This window comes from Piliocolobus tephrosceles, chromosome 1 (assembly GCF_002776525.5).
Source record: "Piliocolobus tephrosceles isolate RC106 chromosome 1, ASM277652v3, whole genome shotgun sequence".
Lineage (NCBI taxonomy): Eukaryota > Metazoa > Chordata > Mammalia > Primates > Cercopithecidae > Piliocolobus > Piliocolobus tephrosceles.
Window position 1 is genome coordinate 123837744 of NC_045434.1, and position 21036 is coordinate 123858779.

Genomic DNA, 21036 nt, shown 5'->3' on the forward strand with positions numbered 1-21036 from the left:
ATGAGATTTATAATTTATTCTAAAAACACTCAATAACAACACTTGAATAAAATAGCACAAAAGGAACATTAAAATTGAGCTTACTTACATTAATAAAAAGTTTAAATCAAATTAGCAAATCATATCCCCAGCAGTATATTAAAAGAATAATAGTAGTCAGAGATGATATTCAAAATGTTTAGAAACAGGTCAAGTATAAATATTCATTAGTTCATGTGCATATATATATATATATATATATGTTATAACTTTTTGTATAGTTATATGGTTATATACTTACATATATTAATAAATGTATATGTACATGTATGTGTATATATATATGCCATACTTATATAACTATATATAGTATAACTATAAATATGTATTTCATTGCTGACTATGTGGCAGGAGTTGTTCTAAGCCCCCTGAATATATTAACCCACTTAATCTTCTCAAAAACCAAACTAGTAAGTGTTATTATTAGCTGCATTTTAATAATCTAAAAGTAAAATACATACAGGTTAAGGAAGTGCTAACAAAATCACAGTTATAAAATTTAATTTTAATTAAATATTTGAAAAATAAAGCTAATGAGTGAGTCATTAAGATATTAGTCTTTAAGATAAAACATTTTAGAAAGCTACAAATTTAACAGAGTTCTAAAAATAAAGTTGAATGGAGCAGAACCAAAAATCTGTATTATTTTATGTATTATAAAATTATAAATTATAAAGGGAAACTATAAGGGACATAATCTGACAGATACATAGTGATGATTATAAAGATTTTTTCTTACATAATTGTTGATAATAGCAAAATAGAAAGTGACAATTCATGTGTCCAACATAGGAGTCTGTTTAATTTTCGTAATGCTATAAAATGTAATAATAAGTAGCCATTACAAATTGTGACATAACATTTACTTTTATCGACATAGAAAAATGTCTTAAATGCAAAAAAAGGTTTAAAAAAGTGTAAGATGAGATTTTTGTAATATATATGTTTGTGTATGTGCTTATAGGCGTTAAAAATTAGAAAAAGTATACACCCAAATTATCTGTGTGGCAATTAAAAGTGATTTTTGTTATTAACTGATCATCTTTTTCTATGTGTTTTTCTGTCTTAGAATATCCCATAAAATATATTATTTTCAGGATAACAATGTGATGTAAATTTTTTCATAATTTTAAAGTTTACTTTAAAAATGTAAATAACTCCCAATATTTAATAGGTAAATAAAATAGTGTATTAGTTTGTGTGTTTGTTATATTTTATTTTCCAAGTAATACTGATTAAAAATATTTACACACCTCCTTTTAAGTTCACAGTTTAGCACTCTTTTTTGTATGGCTTTAAAAGTTATAGCACAAAATTATTACATTAAGCATTGGGGAAAAGATTTCATTCAAAACAAAGCCTGATAATTATATAAATGGTTTTCTCTGTACTTTATTTTAAATACATAAAGTTTTAAATGATACTCATCTTTTTTTCATCTGGTGGTAAAATACCGGTGCAACTTTTAGTCCAAATAAAGTTTACCACAGATGTAAATGAATTTTCACAATTGAAAATGACTCTTCAGCTGCCAGTAAATAAAATTTCTCAACCTATCTTAGGTGAAAAAGAACTGATAGTTGTCATTATAAGCAAAAATATAAAGTATTATAGCATTGTCTACATTGTTCCTTACAACATAAACTTTAAAAAAGTTTTTTTTATTATACTTTAAGTTCTAGGGTGCATGAGCACAACGTGCAGGTTTGTTACATATGTATACATGTGCCATGTTGGTGTGCTGCACCCATTAACTCATCATTTATATTTGGTATATCTGCTAATGCTATCCCTCCCCTTCACCCTCCCCAAAATAGGCCCTGGTGTGTGATGTTCCCCTTCCTGTGTCCAAGTGATCTCCTTGTTCAATTCCCACCTATGAATGAGAACATACAGAGTTTGGTTTTCTGTTCTTGCAGTAGTTGAGAATGATGGTTTCCAGCTGCATCCATGTCCCTACAAAGGACACGAACTTATCCTTTTTTATGACTGCATAGTATTCCATGGTGTATATGTGCCACATTTTCTTAATCCAGTCTGTCACTGATGGACATTTGGGTTGATTCCAAGTCTTTGCTATTGTGAATAGTGCCGCAATAATACATATGTGTGCACAATACACACACATATATATTCATTTGGGAATATACCCAAAGGAATATAAATCATGCTGCTATAAGGACACCTTCACACATATGTATGTGTATGTGTCTTTATAGCAGCATGATTTATAATCCTTTGGGTATATACTCAGTAATGGGATGGCTGGGTCAAATGGTATTTCTAGTTCTAGATGCTTGAGGAATCGCCACACTGTCTTCCACAATGGTTGAACTAGTTTACAGTCCCACCAACAGTGTAAAAGTGTTCCTATTTCTCCGTGTCCTCTCCAGCACCTGTAGTTTCCTGATTTTTTAATGATCACCATTCTAACTGATGTGAGATGGTATCTCATTGTGGTTTTGATTTGCATTTCTCTGATGGCGAGTGATGATGAGCATTTTTCATGTGTCTGTTACTTGTATGAATGTCTTCTTTTGAGAAGTGTGTGTTCATATCCTTTGCCCACTTTTTGATGGGGTTGTTTTTTTCTTGTAAATTTGTTTGAATTCTTTGTAGGTTCTGGATAGTAGCCGTTTGTCAGATGAATAGATTGCAAACATTTTCTCCCATTCTGTAGGTTGCCTATTCACTCTGATGGTAGTTTCTTTTGGTGTGCAGAAGCTCTTTAGTTTAATTAGATCCCATTTGTCTATTTTAGCTTTTGCTGCCATTGCTTTTGCTGTTTTAGTCATGAAGTCCTTTCCCATGCCTATGTCCTGAATGGTACTACCTAGGTTTTCTTCTATGGTTTTTATGGTTTTAGGTCCAACATTTAAGTCTCTAATCCATCTTGAATTAATTTTTGTATAAGATGTAAGGGGAAGGGATCCAGTTTCAGCTTTCTACTTATGGCTAGACAGTTTTCCCAGCACCATTTATTAAATAGGGAATCCTTTCCCGATTTCTTGTTTCTGTTGGGTTTGTCAAAGATCAGATGGCTGTAGATGTGTAGTATTATTTCTGAGGGCTCTGTTCTGTTCCATTGGTCTGTATCTCTGTTTTGGTACCAGTACCATCCTGTTTTGGTTACTGTAGCCTTGTAGTATAGTTTGAAATCAGGTAGCGTAATGCCTCCAAGCTTTGTTCTTTTGGCTTAGGATTGACTTGGCTACGTGGGCTCTTTTTTGGTTCCATATGAACTTTAAAGTAGTTTTTTTCCCAATTCTGTGAAGACAGTAGTTGGTAGCTTAATGGGGATGGCATTGAATCTATAAATTACCTTGGGCAGTATGGCCATTTTCACAATATTGATTCTTCCTATCCATGAGCATGGTTCTTCCATTTTTTTGCATCCTCTTTTATTTCACTGAGCAGTGTTTTATAGTTCTCCTTGTGACTTTTGCACATTGATTTTGTATCCTGAGACTTGCTGAAGTTGTTTATCAGCTTAAGGAGATTTCGGGCTGAGATGATGGGGTTTTCTAATACAATCATGTCATCTACAAACAAGGACAATTTGACTTCCTCTTTTCCTAATTGAATACCCTTTATTTCTTTCTCCTGCCTGATTGCCCTGGCAAGCACTTCCAACACTATGTTGAATAGGAGTGGTGGGAGAGGTCATCCCTGTCTTATGCCAGTTTTCAAAGGGAATGCTTCCAGTTTTTGCCCAGTCAGTATGATACTGGCTGTGGGTTTGTCATAAATACCTCTTATTATTTTGAGATGCGTTCCATCAATACTGAATTTATTGAGTGTTTTTAGCACGAAGGGCTGTTGAATATTGTCAAAGGCCTTTTCTGCATCTATTGAGATAATCCTGTGGTTTTTGTCTTTGGTTCTGTTTATATACTGGATTACGTTTATTGATTTGCGTATGTTGAACCAGCCTCACATCCCAGGGATGAAACCCACTTGATCATGGTGGATAAGCTTTTTGATGTGCTGCTGGATTCGATTTGCCAGTATTTTATTGAGGATTTTTGCATCGATGTTCATCAGGGATATTAGTCTAAAATTCTCTTTTTTTGTTGTGTCTCTGCCAGGCTTTGGTAGCAGGATGACGTTGACCTCATAAAGTGAGTTAGGGAGGATCCCCTCTTTTTCTATTGATTGGAATATTTTCAGAAGGAATGGTACCAGCTCTTCCTTGTACCTCTGGTAGAATTCGGCTGTGAATCAGTTTTGTCCTGGAGTTTTTTTGGTTGGTAGGCTATTAATTATTGGCTGAATTTCATAGCCTATTATTATTGGTCTATTCAGGGATTCAACTTCTTCCTGGTTTAGTCTTGGGAGAGTGTATGTGTCCAGGAATTTATCCATTTCTTCTATGTTTTTCTAGTTTATTTGCATAGAGGTGTTTATAGTATTCTCTGATGGTAGTTTGTATTTCTGTGGGGTCAGCGGTGATATCCCTTTTATCGTTTTTTATTGTGTCTATTTGATTCTTCTCTCTTTTCTTCTTTATTAGTCTGGCTAGCAGTCTATCAATTTTGTTGGTCTTTTCAAAAAAACAGCTCCTGGATTTATTGACTTTTGAAGGTTTTTTTTGTGTCTCTATCTCCTTCAGTTCTGCTCTGATCTTAGTTATTTCTTGCCTTTTGCTAGCTTTTGAATGTGTTTGCTCTTGCTCTCTAGTTCTTTTAATTGTGATGTTAGGTTGTCAATTTTAGATCTTTCCTGCTTTCTCTTGTGGGCATTTAGTGCTATAAATTTCCCTCACACACTGCTTTAAATGCATCCCAGAAATTCTGGTATGTTGTATCTTTGTTCTCATTGGTTTCAAAGAACATCTTTATTTCTGCCTTCATTTCGTTATATACCCAGTAGTCATTCAGGAGCAGGTTGTTCAGTTTCCATATAGTAGAGCGGTTTTGAATGAGTTTCTTGATCCTGAGTTCTAGTTTGATTGCACTGTGGTCTGAGAGACAGTTTGTTGTAATTTCTGTTCTTTTACATTTGCTGAGGAGTGCTTTACTTCCAACTATGTGGTCAATTTTGGAATAAGTGTGATGTGGTGCTGAGAAGAATGTTTATTCTACAACATAAACTTTTAAGAACCAGAGATGCTTTATAGAACTTACTTGGTTTTGAAAAGGCACAGGGGTGTGTATTTTTTTTTAACATTCTAGAATTTTGCCTCCACCACTCTTTCTGTTGCAGAGATGTCATCTCTGACTACTGGGATAGACAAGAACATTTTTTCAAACCAAAGCCAGAAGCCAAAATTTAACTCTACATTAACAATGTAGTTTTTATGATGCAGCCTTGTGTTTCCTATATATTCAGTTTTCTAACATGCATTTGAATACAGAAACCTGCATTCTAATGATTTAAGTTTAACTTTACAGTATGGAAAAATTTGAGAATGGACATGACCTGGGGAGGAGAAAAGGGAGAACTTAGACCACAGTGAAAGTAGATACATTCGTACCCATCTATATAATAAGAATATAATCCATTTCGGTTTCTAGTAATACACTTCTCAAAATTCCCCTTCAGTTATGGAAAAATCTCCTCCTCTGTGGCGTTAATTGGGTGGAGGGGAATCAATTTGTCTTAGCAGAAACAGTTCAGCACACCAGGAAACAGGTTAACATTGGTCCATTTGCCTGTTAGCTTAAGGACAGTCATAGTGCTCATAATCCGTTCAAAACTCCAACAGGTAAATGAAAAAAATATATTCATGTGTTATTTCATTCTAAAAGCAGCATAGCTGTTCTGTCCTCATTCTCTGCCTTTTCACTTCAGAATCCACTGTTGGCTTGGTCTGTAAATCCTCAGTATCTTCGTGATCTTCTTTGGCAGCCTCAGCAGCATCTGTTTTGCTAGGCTCGCTCTCCTCTTGGTTCATGATTTCTGGGGTCATGTGGTCCAAGTCTGCTTCTAGAAGAGCAGTTTGTACTTCCACTGGCATCTGATTTACCTGTTCACCATGCAGCTCCTCTACATGTACCTTCTTCAGTCTTCTTCAGTTCAGTTCAGACCTTTTTCAGTCTGAATTCGACCCACTTCTAGATAACTCACTTGGACCTGCTCTGAAAGCTCACTCATGTGTGAGCCATGTACCTAGCTGTCCTGAAGCAGATCTGGATGGACTTGTTCCACAGTCGCTTGTGCTGAATCCATCTGGACCTGAAGCAATGGTAGCTCATGCACCTTCCCAACTTGTTCCATAATAGTCGCTGATGTTACAGGTTCAGTTTGCACACTGTTTCTTCTGAAAGAACTTCTTTTGTTACTAGATGCTCTGAAATATTTGAGTATCACTAAGATGTCTCCTTAATTCATTTCATTGCATAAATCACAAGTCACATAAAGTACAATGGTTGGGTTTATCTCTAGTGTGTATTATCAAGGGATCTTTGAACTGGTCCTAGCTGTTAAATACACTGTCACAGACCTGGCATTCATAGAGCTTCTTCCTTTTTTTTGCCCCTACTCCAGTTTGGCATGCAGTGAGGTGACCTTTGATAATGGTATTTCTAGCAAATCATTAATGATGATTTAGACAGTCAAAATGTTTTTCACTTTTGTGTTTTCAAAAATATTCTTTAAAATGTTCAAAATGGTCAAACTGTTTCCCACAGTACTGATACACATAAATTTTTTTCCTAGTTCTTTCCCAGTTACTAACTTCTTCAAGGTGGTACAATTTAGGTGCTGTTTCCATGTGCCCTCCCGAAGATACTTTTTATTGCTTATTTCACACTTGAAACTCTCAGTAGAGTGTGATTTCATGTGTTCCTTAAAATGGCAAAGCAATTTAAATATGGCTGTTGGGCATGGCCTTTACATGCTGTGGACATGCCCAGGCACCTGACCTGGGAGGAAAAAGAGTGAGGCGTAGGTACCTGGAGCCATGCTTGCCTGTGGCTTTTTGAGTAGAGGCTGAGTCAGTGTACCTGTACAGTTGGTCTGATTTGCACTTTTGGCAGCTGAATCAAATGCTCATTTTACTTAGTAACATTGCCGCAGCCTGTAACAAAACTCTTAATATCATAAAGGAAGAGAAAAGAGCCGTTTCAAACAGTGAGAGAGAGACAAGATATGAAGTCTGGGGTGTTTACCCAGCCTGGTTAGGGTGGTTAAAACTCCATGATGGGAAACAGAGCCTTTTACTCACAGGAAAGAGAGAGAGGTGGCAGTGTTTTGGAAAAGAGGCAGATCCTGCAGTTTTGCTTTCACATTCACCTTACAGGATCCTGGATGAACCCTCAGGTGAAACAGGAAAAGTTCTCTTACCCCCCCTCACAGGGTGTGCAATGGTGATGTGGCTCACTTTTTTGTTGTCCCAAAGCTCAAACCCCTAGGGGAAGCATGCATATGGGCAGGTAGTGGGGAATGTGGACCCTACAGCAGTATCTAGGGTTGAGCGTTTACAGCTCCCGAAGCCCCAGTGAACGTGTGTGAGTGTGCTCTTTCAGCTTATGTGTCTACAGGGGGCTTGTGTTAATCAGCCCACTTAGACCAGAATTCTGCCTTATCACAAGGACAGAGGGCTTTCTTTCTGTATCCTGGGTTCTTGCCTTAGTGTACTGAAAAAATCATATCATACGTGGGTTTGGAAGATGGGTGCAAAGTTTTTAATTGAGTGGTGGAAGTAGCTGTCAGCAGATGGATGGGGAGCCAGAAAGGGGGTGGAGTAGGAAGGTGGTCTTCCCCTGGAGTCAGGCAGCTCAGTGGGCTCAGTGGCTGGGCTCTTCTCTGACCACCCTCAGCCAAATTCCGTGTCATCCGCATCGTTCTGCCATCAATGGCAAACATAGCATCTGTTGGTGTGCTTTTCTGCTAGTGTGTTCCTCTCAATGTCCAGCTGCCTGTGTCTGGGTGCCTGCTAGTGTCTCAGAGTTTTTATAGGCACAGGATGGGGGGCCTGGTGGGCCAGAGTGGTCTTGGAAAATGGAACATTTGGGCGCAAAAATAAGAGTGCTGTTCTCACTTAGGTCTGTGGGCACAGGCCTGAGGGTGGACCTTCACCAGGGACAACGCCATTCTGTAACCGGAACTTCCCTGCTCTTTTCCTGTATCATTAGTAAATATGAATTAAACTTATTTACTAGTATCCTAATATGTCTTGTGGAAATAAGCTCGGAGGAAATATATATTCATGATTAAGAGTGTTGGAATTAAACTTCTCAGATTGAAATTGTACTTGAACCACTTTCTGACTCAGTTGTCTCATTTGTGCAATTAGTTGATAAATGGCATTAGCCTCCCAGGATTGATGTAAGAATACATAAGTTACCCTATTGAAAATTAGCAGGGTGTAGTCATTGTAAAAACTCAATGTTTATTTCAGAGCCATTGTTAGAGATAGAATAAAACTTTTCACATTTCTTCCTTAGGGCTTTAAAAAAGTTAGTTCAAAACAAATTTTAAATTTCTTAACTAGTTATTTATTTAGACTCCTGATTTTCTAGTCTCCAAGTGACTCTCCTGCAGAGGCCATGAAAAATCATAGAGGCCATGGAAAATCATCTACACAGAGCTCTGTCAGAGACCATCCATCATCTTCAGAAATCTGACCTCTCAACTTTTCAACTTTATCTCTTTTAGTAGAAATATTTCTATTCTTTGTAAGTTTACTTTTAAGCTATGCCTTCAATCAAACTATTTTACCTCCTTCAGCACCTTGTTCCCTCACATATATGTTTGCATGTTGTTGTTGTTGTTATGCTGGATTCTGCATTCTCTACTTACCAGTTTTCCTCCATTCATAAGCATGTGTGGGATTCTTCTATACTGAATATACTTTGGCTCTACTTTGCTGTTCTTCCTGGTTATCATTCTACTTTTCTTTCTTTCACAAGTCAGCCTATTTTGAACAAATCTGCACATGAAAACAATGCATCTGTTTCCTCATCAAATGCTTACTTCTAACCCATGAAATTACACTTCTGCCTTCAATGTAATCTATTGAAATTATACTTTTATAGATGATCGTGGAGTTCTCCAAATTCAAGTAGCTTCTCTACAGTTCTCTGTGGAGACAAGATAGGATGAGAGGTGGAATACTGCTGTTGTTAACTGAGCAGTCTGGATAGCTAACTTTTGCTTTAATAAAAGAAAGAAAGAAGTACAATTTCTGAGTTCTTTAAGGTCAAACGTAGATTTGACTTGTCCCCTGCTGTATCCTTATGACCTTGTGCAGTGCCTAAGACTATGGAGGACACTCAAGAAGTAGTTACTGAATACAGAGCATGCTGAGTGGCAAAATTGAGAAAGTCTTATCTTATTTTCTCCATTTTCCTTGTATTCCCTGATGAGAATGAGGAAGTAAGAGAGTAGTTTAAAGAAATAAAAAAAAATTTTTGATTCAATATCACTGGGCAGAAAAAGTGAGAGGACTTTGGTAAATAAAGATTTTCATTTTTGTATAATACAATAAAGAATACAAGAAAGAATACTAAAAATAATTACCTTTCACTTATTTTTCTACTTACTAAATTTTATAGTCTTTTCCTTTTATTAAGAAATGGAAATAAGTTGAGCACAAGAAAAGACCTTATAGCAGATAATATTTTATAATATAAAATGTTTTGTAAGATAAAACAAAAGGTGCTTAAAATTATTAGACTATGGAATCAAGCGCACAAGTTACTCATTTTAAAACAGCAATGGCTTTTTTCCTTATTCATTAAATATGAATGTTTTTGTAATTATTTAGAAAATCTGTGGAGCTAATGTTCTGTCTATCGTATTGACAGATGAAGTCAGAAACATTCCTAATCCCCAAATATGGGTTATATGGTTAGTTTTAAAGAAGATTAATGCATTCATCTAACTGTTTTGAATCAGATGTAAGAGAATATGATGCCATATACAATTATTATTCAGAATCATACCATGATTTAATTTTCTTTCTTTAGAATGTGTGCTTTTAAATAAGATATACTGCTTTACAGTGACAATATACTTTTTTGTTAATTACATCTCCTTCATTTATTTGAAATAAATGTGTATGCATGTCTTTTTGTGCACATATATGCATGTCTCTATAGGATATATTACTAGAGATCAATTCCTGGTTAAAAAGGCAGATGTATTTTTTACTAGAAATGTGAAATAGCCTCTTTAAAGTTGATGCAGCCGCTAATAGTATATTAAAGTACTTATTTCTCATTTACTTTCCAACACTAATATTTTTCTTTTATATTTTTAATTGAGACAGAGTCTTGTTCTATCACCTTGACTGGCGTGCAGCTCACTGCAACCTCTAACCCCTGGGTTCAGGCGATTCTTGTGCCTCAGCCTCCTGAGTAGCTGGGACTACAGGTGCATCTCACCAGGCCTGAGGAATTTTTTTGTGTATTTTTAGTAGAGGTGGGGTTTCACCAGCTGACCTCGAACTCCTGACCTCAGGTGATATGCCCGCCTCAGCCCCCCAAAGTGCTGGGATTACAGGTATGAGCCACTGTGCCCAGCCTATTTTTCTTTTTAATGTTAGCAAATTTCATGTGAGAAAACGTACATTTGGATTTAATTTCCTTAATAACTAGATTACACATTTTTTCATATGTTGGATGAACATTTGAATTTTTTCACAATGACCAGTTTATAATACTTATGATATTATTGTCTATTTTAGCTACATACTCACAAATATCCTGTGTATGTGTGTGCACATGCATATCATTTTTAGATTATAATACGATATATTAATGAACTAGTGAATGTTAAAAAATAAAATATTTGAATGAGACTTGTGCAGCAAATAAATTGTTACAATGAAATGTTTTATTTGCAAGAGGATTATGAAGTTTCCCAGTTTAATGAAATAAAAGTAATTGTTATATTATCTAGTCAGCCTATATGTAATCTATATCAAAAAGCATGTATGCAAACTTAGTATGTTTTCTAGTTACTCAAAACAGTTTGTTCTCCTGTACAGTGCTAGTCACTACAATTATTAATATCTTTATATTCCAGACAGTTTTTCTCATTTATGTGCAGAGCATTCACTATTCAAATTTTTTTTCCCTTTTCTTGTTTGGAAAATCTTGGCACTCATAGAAGAAAAAAAAATTTGGAAAAGTTTTTTAAAAGACTTTGAGTTTTGTTATTGAATTAATTTATTGAAAAACATTGGGCATATCTTTGTTTACATAACCTAAGTCAAAACATCTTATTTATTTCTAACAGCTAAAATCAGTATGTGCTGTCATATATTATATCCCTATAAAGCAGCCAAATTTGTGTTTTAATTAAATAATAGACTTTTTTGAATTAATTATTGAGAAGGTAAAGTCCTACTGTTAATAATTTTTACACCAAACAACTAGGACATGTGAGCTTCGAACTTAGGTAGGTCGCAGTTTAGTTGTGGATGCACAGCATGAACGTATTAATAAGCACTGGCCCTTTGCATTTGCAGTTCCTTCTTCCAAAATGCCCTTCTTCTCAGATCTTTCATTGAATGACTTTTTAATATCATTCAGGCTTAGTGTAAATACTGGCCTCCTATGCAAAAACCTCACTACCTAATCTAAATGATCTCTGCTTCTATAAATCAATCACCAAGTTTTTTGTTCATTTCACAGCACAATCACAGGTGAAATCATCTCCATTATTCATTTGTTCACTAATTTGTTCCCATGTCCTCACCACCTTGTATTCCCACCCTAAATGGTAATTCCAAAGTGGAAGGATAACTTCTTTTACATGTTTCCTATAATTTTCTGTTTTATTTCTTTGGATAGTGATTTTTAAAATAATTTATGGAGATAATGTTTGCAAATGTTTAAGCTGTTGTACAGGTAGAATAATCAGCTAATATGTTCAAGTTTGATAATACATGTATTTATATTTTCACAGAAATATTTCTAAATCAACTTCACATTTAACTTTGAAATATTTTCCACGAAATATTTTGAGGACTAGATTTGAGATCTTGTCCTACTCTTTGAAAATGTTTAGAGCAAAACAAAACTGTTTTTCTAATCTAAAAAATGAAGTGTTTTAACTACCACAAATATTCTTATAAATATTTAAAATGAAATCATTATATAATGACAAATGTTTTCCGGCATGATATGTTAAATGGTTTTTTATAACTCAAATACATGATAGAGATTATTCTCTGTTTGAAAAATGTTAAAAATAGTGTCTTTTCAAGGTAAAGAAGAAGCCTGTTACCACCTTGTTGACTATTGCTTTTCCATTGCCTTAGAAAAATTTGTATAATTGTATCCAGCTCTTGTATTCCTTGGGAATGAAAATCATTATGCCAAATAATACTTTATTCCTTCCAAAATGTCCTATTCCTTCCTGCAGAAAACTGCTACTTAATGGAAATCTAGGCAAAACCAGCAATTTCTAAATAGTTTGTAAGAATCTGGGATATTCTGTCAATAGAAAGATGATTAGCTATAGGAAGGCCTCTTATAAGTTATATCTTAGCAAATGCTTTTCTTTTTGTAATCTCATATGAAAAAACAAATGAAATTTTCACTTTTAAAATTTAATACTTTTGAGTTTTTTGTGTTTTTTTCTTTACTTTGTGGAGATTTTGTGATTATATCGTGGTTAATATTATAATTTTATTTCCCACTTCTTTTATTACCAAAATATGACAAATATTTATTGTATCTTAAAATTGTATTTTGTGAAATTTGTTTTGCTATATTTAAGAGCTCTCTCATTTAGCCTTTTTATTTAACCTAGTAGACTAATGTGGGTTTTTTCTTATTTGGAAAAGATGCATTTTGAAATAATATTTTTGGATTTAGAAGCCCTACATGCATGAAAATCAGTTTTTAGCCACAGCAAAGAATGTGGAGCATTTACCTGCTTGCAGCAGGAATTTAGCTTTTATAATTGAATTATTCCAGTTATCACATCACAATAACTGTTCAACTATCTAAATTACCAAGAAAATGACTAAGTTTGGAATGTGAAAGAATACTTAAAGTTCTTACATTATCATTACAGATCTTAATGTATCTTCTAAAATGACAATAAAAGAGATAAGTGAATTTTTTTTCCTGTCAATCAGTGATTTGTGTCAAATTCTCGCCTATATAATGATGTTGGGCAATGCTTGCAAAAAAGTGTATTTAGAATCAATTAACATTGAGATAAATTCTGGCAAGGGCACATTCAGGACACGAGTTCGTGTTTCCTGGGTCCCAGGATTATGACCTCATTATAAGGAAAAATTTTTATTTTATTTTTTGTTTAATGCACACAAAAACATACATACAGACATACAGCAACTTTCAGAAATCTGTATATGACTCCAAGTATTTGAAACAATCAGGATTTATTTGAATATGAGAGGCTGCTTGCTCAAGATATTTCATAAATAGGAAGAGGTACGTGTACATATTTACGAGAATACTACTCAGATTCCCAAAAGTTTTGAGGACGTGATTGCTGTCTCTCTGGATTGTGTCCTTCTTAACTTGAGCATTGTAAACTTATTCATGGAAACATTTAAGTAAAAATCAGATACTCTTCTATTGCAGTAGTGGATTTTCTATTAACTTTGACAAATCTCATCGTTTCCTTGGTGTGTTGGCAGGAAAAACACAGTCTTAAGTTGAAAGAACCTAAAATGATTATCTAGTCTGGCCCTATTTAAAGGGAGGATTGCTGAAATTAATTCTAGGTATTTTAAAAATTTGGATGTTTGTTAGTCTGCAGTTGATATTTGCAGGGATCATTGCATGTATCAACTGCTGCTGCTGCTGCTGCTGCTGCAAAAAAAGGCCAACCCCAAACTCAGTGGCTTCAAATAATAAACATGTATTATTACTTGAGTATACTTATGCATCCTGTCAGGGCTGAATTGTGTAGGTAGTTCTGCTTATCTTGACTGAAGTCTTTCACACATTTGGGATTTGCTGCCTGTAGAGCAGTCTGTGGTAGATTTGGCTTCATCAAGTGGTCTCTTCTCCCTGTTGTCTCTCATCCTCCATCAGACAAATTAGGAGTCTCTCACATAGGAATGGCATGGTTCCAGAGAGGAAACCGAACATGCAGAGTTTCTTGAGGCTGAGGTTTAGAATGAGCATACCGTTATTTCTGCCACATTCTCTTGGTCAAAGCAATTCATGTCAGTTTAAATTCATAGAGTAGGGAAAAAGCGTACCCTTTGATAAGAAGAGTTGCAAAGTCCCATTGCAAAGGTTATGGATACAGGGAAGAGTAAAGAAATGGACTCATTTTGTCTCAAGTCTGTCAAAGACTACCACCCCTGGTCTCAGTTATACATGTCTCCCCTAAAGGAAAAATATGCTCAGTCCAAACCCAGAAATTGAATCTAGTTCTAACATCATGTTAGTTCCAGGGTCTCCTATACTGCATGGAGTTCTGATGTCGCTTCTTAGATGTAACTCCAAAAAGGGGAAAAACAGGAGCTACCTAGCAATCACCGATTAGTAGTAATTCTGAAATCATGCTAGAAAAATGTTATCAAGTCCCTCATCTCCACAACAGGACATGTTTCTTAAGTCCTGCCTTTGCTCCCTGGGAGTAACTTCCCTGTTTATTTTTTCACGTGGCACCATTTTGCTCTACCCTCTATGATGACCTTCATAGTCTATCACTCTCTCCTGGGCTACTTCTGAAGAAATGATCTATTTGGCACCTGATTAGTTTTCTTTGACTTACTCTTTCCTATAGAAAGTTGTAGATAATTTAGTTGATGGCTATTTTATCTATGAAACTTACTGTAAAACTTTGTGGGTTTTCTCTAAGTCTGGTTATACTCTACTCTCTGCTGCAAAAGCCATACTACAATTGTTTTCAAGAATACCTCCTTGTACACATTTAACCTACTGCTATTTAGGGATTTGACATTTGTGGGACCTCTCTTCAAGATTTCTAGAAGCACTCTTTCCCTTTCCTTTCCCCTGTTGGGCACCACTTAATTCTTTCAGAGGTGTTAACAAAGGGTTTTACGGCCACAGCCTTAATTTGATCATAGTCTTTAAGCCTCACTTTACATGGATGATCTTTTGCCAAATGGGAAGACTATAAGGAAAAACAATTTTATTTTCCAACTCAGCAATCATTGGCCTCTCTATATTCCCTTTAAAATCTGCTTGCAAATGGATGAGTGCTTTTTTGACTCTCTCCTTATCAATATACCTTATCATATGTAATCAAATCAACTGACATTCTAAATACAATACCTAAAAAATTATCTTACCATACTTCATAAATCCATTAGGTATAGTATCTTACTTAAATTTACCACAGGCAACAGTTTTTTGTTTTGTTTCTGTTTTTTGTTTGTTTGTTTTTTTGAGATGGAGTTTCTCTCTTGTTGCTGAGGCTGGAGTGCAATGTCACAATCTCGGCTCACCGCAACCTCTGCCTCCTGGGTTCAAGCGATTCTCCTGCCTCAGTCTCCCAAGTAGCTGGAATTACAGGCATGCGTCACCATGCATGGCTAATGTTTTGTGTTTTTTAGTAGAGATGGAGTTCCTTCATGTTGGTCAGGCTGGTCTCGAACTCCTGACCTCAGGTGATCCACCTGCCCTGGACTCCCAAAGTGCTGGGATTATAGGCGTGAGCCACCGCTCCTGGCTGCAACAGTTTTATATTTGCTGCTGCATAACACAGGTCACCATTCTTCCAGCACACATAATCAGTTCATTACTCAACTTTTGATAATAGTTCACCTATCATCTTTGTAGCTTTTGCATCAATTATCAGCCTCTGCTTACTACCTGATCCTAGAGCCAGTATCACATATTTTATGTTTGTGTTACGTATTATTGTACTTGTAGGCACAGTCTTTCATCAACTAGCTATTTGTTGTGGATCAAACAACTCCCAACCCACTGGCCTAGAACAACGTGCATGTATTACTGTTCACAAGTCTAAGGGTGAGGTGAACAGTCCTGCAGGTCTACACTGGGCTCAACTGATCTCAGCCAGTTTTCTAATGAGTTGCCAGTACCTCCTCAGGAGTAAGGCTGTCAAACTATTCTGTTCATTTTCTAAACCCACCTGGGAGGTGTAAGCTGTTGAGTAATAACAGGAATTCCTGGGGTAGATTCACTGTGTTGACTCTCCTAGCTGCTGTCCTATGCAGCTGGTTCTGTGTCCCATGAGCTTATACCCAAATAGCTCCAGTGGTCTGCCTCAGAGTAATGGCTGATGGGCACAGTGCTCTAGTAGCCTCTGTATAGCCTTAGACCAAAGAAATGTATTAACAACAAATTTCTGAAACCACTTTGTTGATAAATGGATTAGATATCCAAGCAATGAAATGGAAAAGCATTTCCTTTCACAAAACTCTATAAACAATTCCCACAATGAGTTTATGACGATGCTCAAAACTAAAAGTAAAACTCAAGAGTGAAGGTGTTATATAGAACGTGAAAATCTGTGACTGGAAAAGGTCAAGGCATTTAGATTTTTAAGCTGTAGAAAGAATTGGTCCTCTTAATGTTTAGGAAAGGGGCAATACCATTATGAAATAAATATTTAAGGAAGATTGGTCTGGTAGTAATAGGTAGATTCAAATGGAAGAAATACATACAAATATGTCAAACATATGAGAAGATTAGTTCACATAGAACTTAAAGTATACTTAAACTATAACATCTCATTGATCTATTCTTTAATTCATTCAACAGATATTCGTTGAATGTGTAAATTGTTGGGCACTGTCATAGGATGGGAGATATAAATTAAAATTAATATTGCTTTCAAATAATTTTCAGTCTACAAGGAGAAGTACATAATAAATCTCTAAAACAAATACCGTACATAAAATATGGTGAAGCTATTTATAATTCAGCATTGCAGATCATAATAAAGTATCATAAAAGTTTATTCTTACGAAAAAAATATTTTCCCTAGAGTTTAAAAATTCTTTAAAGTGTAAGTTAATTATGAATAGAACTAGTTCACTTATTTTCACATAAAATGTGGAAACTGAAAATTGGACAGTTAACTTTGTGTAAAGTGATCAAGTTAAAAGTATTTTTTTGCTTAGAACTGAATGACAACTGCTAAAACGTATTCATTATTATTAACTTGAACATGTAGTGCAGATGTAATGTCACCTTTGTACTAAATCAAAATAGATAGTTATAATCTAAATACAGATCTCCTATTAAGTGTTTTGGAATTATACAAGAATTTCTGAGTAGGGAATGGGAAAATATTAAAAAGCTCTATGTTGGGAAGAATGAGTCATTTTACCTTATACTACATTTTAATTTCCTAGTGCTAGAATTCTATTGATCTAACTATGCATTTAAAATTGTTTTCTTCTTTATTCTCTAATTTTCTCTTTTCTCTTTATGTAATCTTCCCTCCTTTTTTCACTTTTTGTTTTATATTCACCCCTTCATCAGTTGTGATTCTTTCCGGTTCAGTTTGCTTCGACCCTTGTTTCCTTCTTCTCAACCTTTTCTTTCCTCCTCTGTCTCATGCCATCTTCTTACCACAAAAGATTCTGTCAGCAGTGTTGTTATTATTTTTTGAATACAGTGATTATATTCTACTTTATGTTCATTCTGAATTAATAAAATGTGTAGTAGCTATTCGTGCAAACAATTGTGACCTGACTGGAAGAAAACGAAAATCCTTGAGGATGTTTTCACACACAATAAATGCATGCTAATTAAGCTAGTATGAAGATTTGCTTTCAGAGAAAAAGAAGATTCATAACAAATGTTTGGATGAATATTGAGAATTTTGATGCTTTTTTGGATTTTAAAATATTCTTTTCAAATATCCTAACATGAATCAAAAATAAATTAATAAATCATCATAATTTAAAAGATGCATTACCTTTTTATGTGATGCATTTTGCTGCTATGCAAGAACTATTTTAATCAATAGGCAAGATTGTTCAGGTGAGTTTGACAAATCTGAGTTCCTACTGTGTATGACAAACTAGACTAGGGAGCAAGACTATGTTGTTGGATACAATAGTTAAAATCCTTTTGTTTTCCTTTCTTGATGGAGGAGTTCAGAGAAAGAGTATGTCAGCTTTGATGGATACAATGAAGGTAGATTGGGTATGCTTTTGCCAGAAGAAGAAAACTAAAGGGAATAAGAGAAACAGAACAAAAGAGGAAGAGAAGGTAATAGTAATTTAAGAAGTTTGTATTGTGCAATTAAAAAAAAGTGGTTGCATGTATAGGCACTGAGTGGAAGATAAATTAGACTTTATCTACAATAATTTGTTAATCTAACATTTATTAAGCCCCTCCTGTTAACTGGGCACTGTGCTAGAAATAGAATGATACAAAATGAATACAATATGGCCACTGCTCTGAAATGATTTTATAATCTAGTAGGGGGAGATCGGTGTGTACATAAATTAGTTTAATCAAATATATAAACAGAGAAAGGCAAGGCACAGTGGAGGCGTTGGTCTTTTCTTTCTCAGTTAAGAATGTTAGGAAATGCCTTTCCTGCTGAGTGTTAATGAGGATAGCAAAATATTTATTGGGCATTTACTACTTTATTTATTTATTTATTTTTTTGAGATGGAGTCTGGCTCTATCGCCCAGGCTGGAGTGCAGTGGCTGGATCTCAGCTCACTGCAAGCTCCGCCTCCTGGGTTTATGCCATTCTCCTGCCTCAGCCTCCTGAGTAGCTGGGACTATAGGCGCCCGCCACCGCGCCCGGCTAATTTTTTGTATTTTTAGTAGAGACGGGGTTTCACCGTGGTCTCGATCTCCTGACCTTGTGATCTGCCCGCCACGGCCTCCCAAAGTGCTGGGATTACAGGCGCGAGCCACTGCGCCCGGCCGCATTTACTACTTTGTAAACACTTTGCTAGACTCTGTAGAGATTTAATCTCCTTTGTTCCTCATAATAACTCTAAGAAATAGGAGTTTTTTATGCCACTTAATACAGATTAAGAAAGTGAGGCTCACAGCAGTTGAAACTTGATGCATATTTAATAATCAGGATTTGAATCTAAGTCCATTTTACTTTTAAGATACTGCTATTTCTACTACCCTATTTCGGGAGTGTGAGCTTGATTTGACAGCTCTTTGAAAAATGTTATGGCTGCTATGCTTAAAACTAATTGGAGGTGTACATCTTTTTGGGAAAAAAAGACAATTATATTCTAGTCAAGAAATACTGAAGTTCTCTGCTAAGCAGATTGGAAAGAAAGGATGAAGATAGGAATACATGTGGAGAGAGAATCTAAGACTAAGAAGGAGAGGATTTAGAGAATGATCAAGTTTTAACAAAATCTAAGCAGTTTTAAAATATAAAGGCTGACTTAATGAAGTTACAGAGAAAAGCAGGGGGAAAGAATGGGTCTCTTTCCATTCCTTCTGTCAACTACTTGTTCATGACTTTCTCATTCCTTGACAGAACTATGACAATAACCTGCTACTCATTCCTTATACTGATGCCAGAATTGAGTTTCTACAGCATCTTCTGAATAATAACTTTAATGGCTCTCCTTTTTCTGTACAATAATATCTAAAATTCTTATCCTCAGATATAAAGGTGTTAATCTTGTCACTCTGTGGTACATTTTATGTGAGTTCTCCAGTAACATATTACAATTCACTAAATTTTTCTCTGACTATGTCCTCTCTGGAATGTACCTCATCTTTTATTTTTCATTTCAATCACAGAAATAAACTTTTATTTTAGGTTCAGGAGTCCATGCGCAAGTTTGTTGCTTAGGTAAATTGTGTGAAACTGGCGTTTGGTTTACAGATTATTTTGTCACCCAAGTAATAAGCATAGTACCCAATAGGCAGTTTTTTGATCCTCACCCTCCTCCCACTGTCCACCCTCAAGTAGGCCCTAGTGTCCTTATTTTCTTTCCTTGTGCCCATATGTACTCGATGTTTAACTCACACTTATGAGTGAGAGCATGTAGTATTTGATTTTCTTTTCCTGTGTTAGTTTGCCTAGGATAATGGCCTTCAGCTCCATCCATAGTTCTGCAAAGGACACAATTTCATTCTTTTTCATGGCTGCATAGTATTCAATGGTGTATATATAATGATTTTTTAAAAATCTAGTCTACTGTTGATGGTTAGGTTGATGACACGTCTTTGCTGTTGTGAACACTGCTGCAGTGAACATACGCATGCATGTGCCTTTATGGTAGAATGATTTATATACCCAGTAATAAGATTGCTTGGTTGAATGGTAGTTCAGTTTTCAGTTCTTTAAGGAATTGTCACACTGCTTTCCACAATGATTGAAACAATTTGCACTCCCACCACCAGTGTGTAAGAGTTCCCTTTTCTCAGCAACCTTGCCAGCATCTGTTACTTTTTGGCTTTTTAGTAATAGCTGTAATGTCAGAATTTTCTATCTTTAGAATTTCTGCTTGGCTTTTTTTAGTACCCTCCATTTCTCTTTAATTTCTACTCGTTTTGTTTCATATATTCTTATTTTCTCATTAAGGGATAGTAGTACCTCCTTTATTTTATTTTCGTATGAGAATTTTAAACAGTAATTTTAGACATTTTCAGATTGCTCCTTTTCCACTTTGTAATAAATTTGTTTCTTATAATTGGCAGTCTTTTTTATGATGTTAGTCTTCCCTTGTATCATTTTAGAAATTTTGTGAATTTGTGCATTTAGGATGATTGTTGTGTTTATTCGTGTTTATCTTGACAAACTTTCTCCTTCCCATCTAACAAGTCTGTGATTGCCTCAACATGGACATCAAGGCACCTGATGTAGAATCAAGTCTTAAACTGGTGGCTCTGGGAGTGGTCCCATATTGATATTGTGTTGATGTTTTATCTATGGAAACCACATGAGGGGTGGCTGGACCTACATCTTAGATTCAAGCTGCATTTGTGTTGGGTTCCTCCTTTCTCTTTGGCATACAGTTTTATATTATCCTAATTAGCATGACTTCCAGTGTTGTTCTAACACCTTGCATGGGAAGATCAGTCCTATCCACTTGGCCCATGATTTTAAGCAAGGAATATAACTACAGTCCCCTACCTGAGGCAAGGGACGTTTGATCTCAATTACACTAGCTGA

The 21036-nt window shown here is 35.4% G+C and overlaps 1 protein-coding gene and 1 pseudogene across 3 annotated transcripts in view; one reads left to right on the forward strand and one right to left on the reverse strand.

Annotated features, from left to right (window-relative positions):
• The window catches only part of DPYD (dihydropyrimidine dehydrogenase), an 875732-nt gene that overhangs the window by 156209 nt on the left and 698487 nt on the right, over nucleotides 1-21036 (forward strand). The gene's annotated exons all lie outside the window — the stretch shown is intronic.
• Nucleotides 5778-6846, reverse strand: LOC111555135 (annotated as a pseudogene).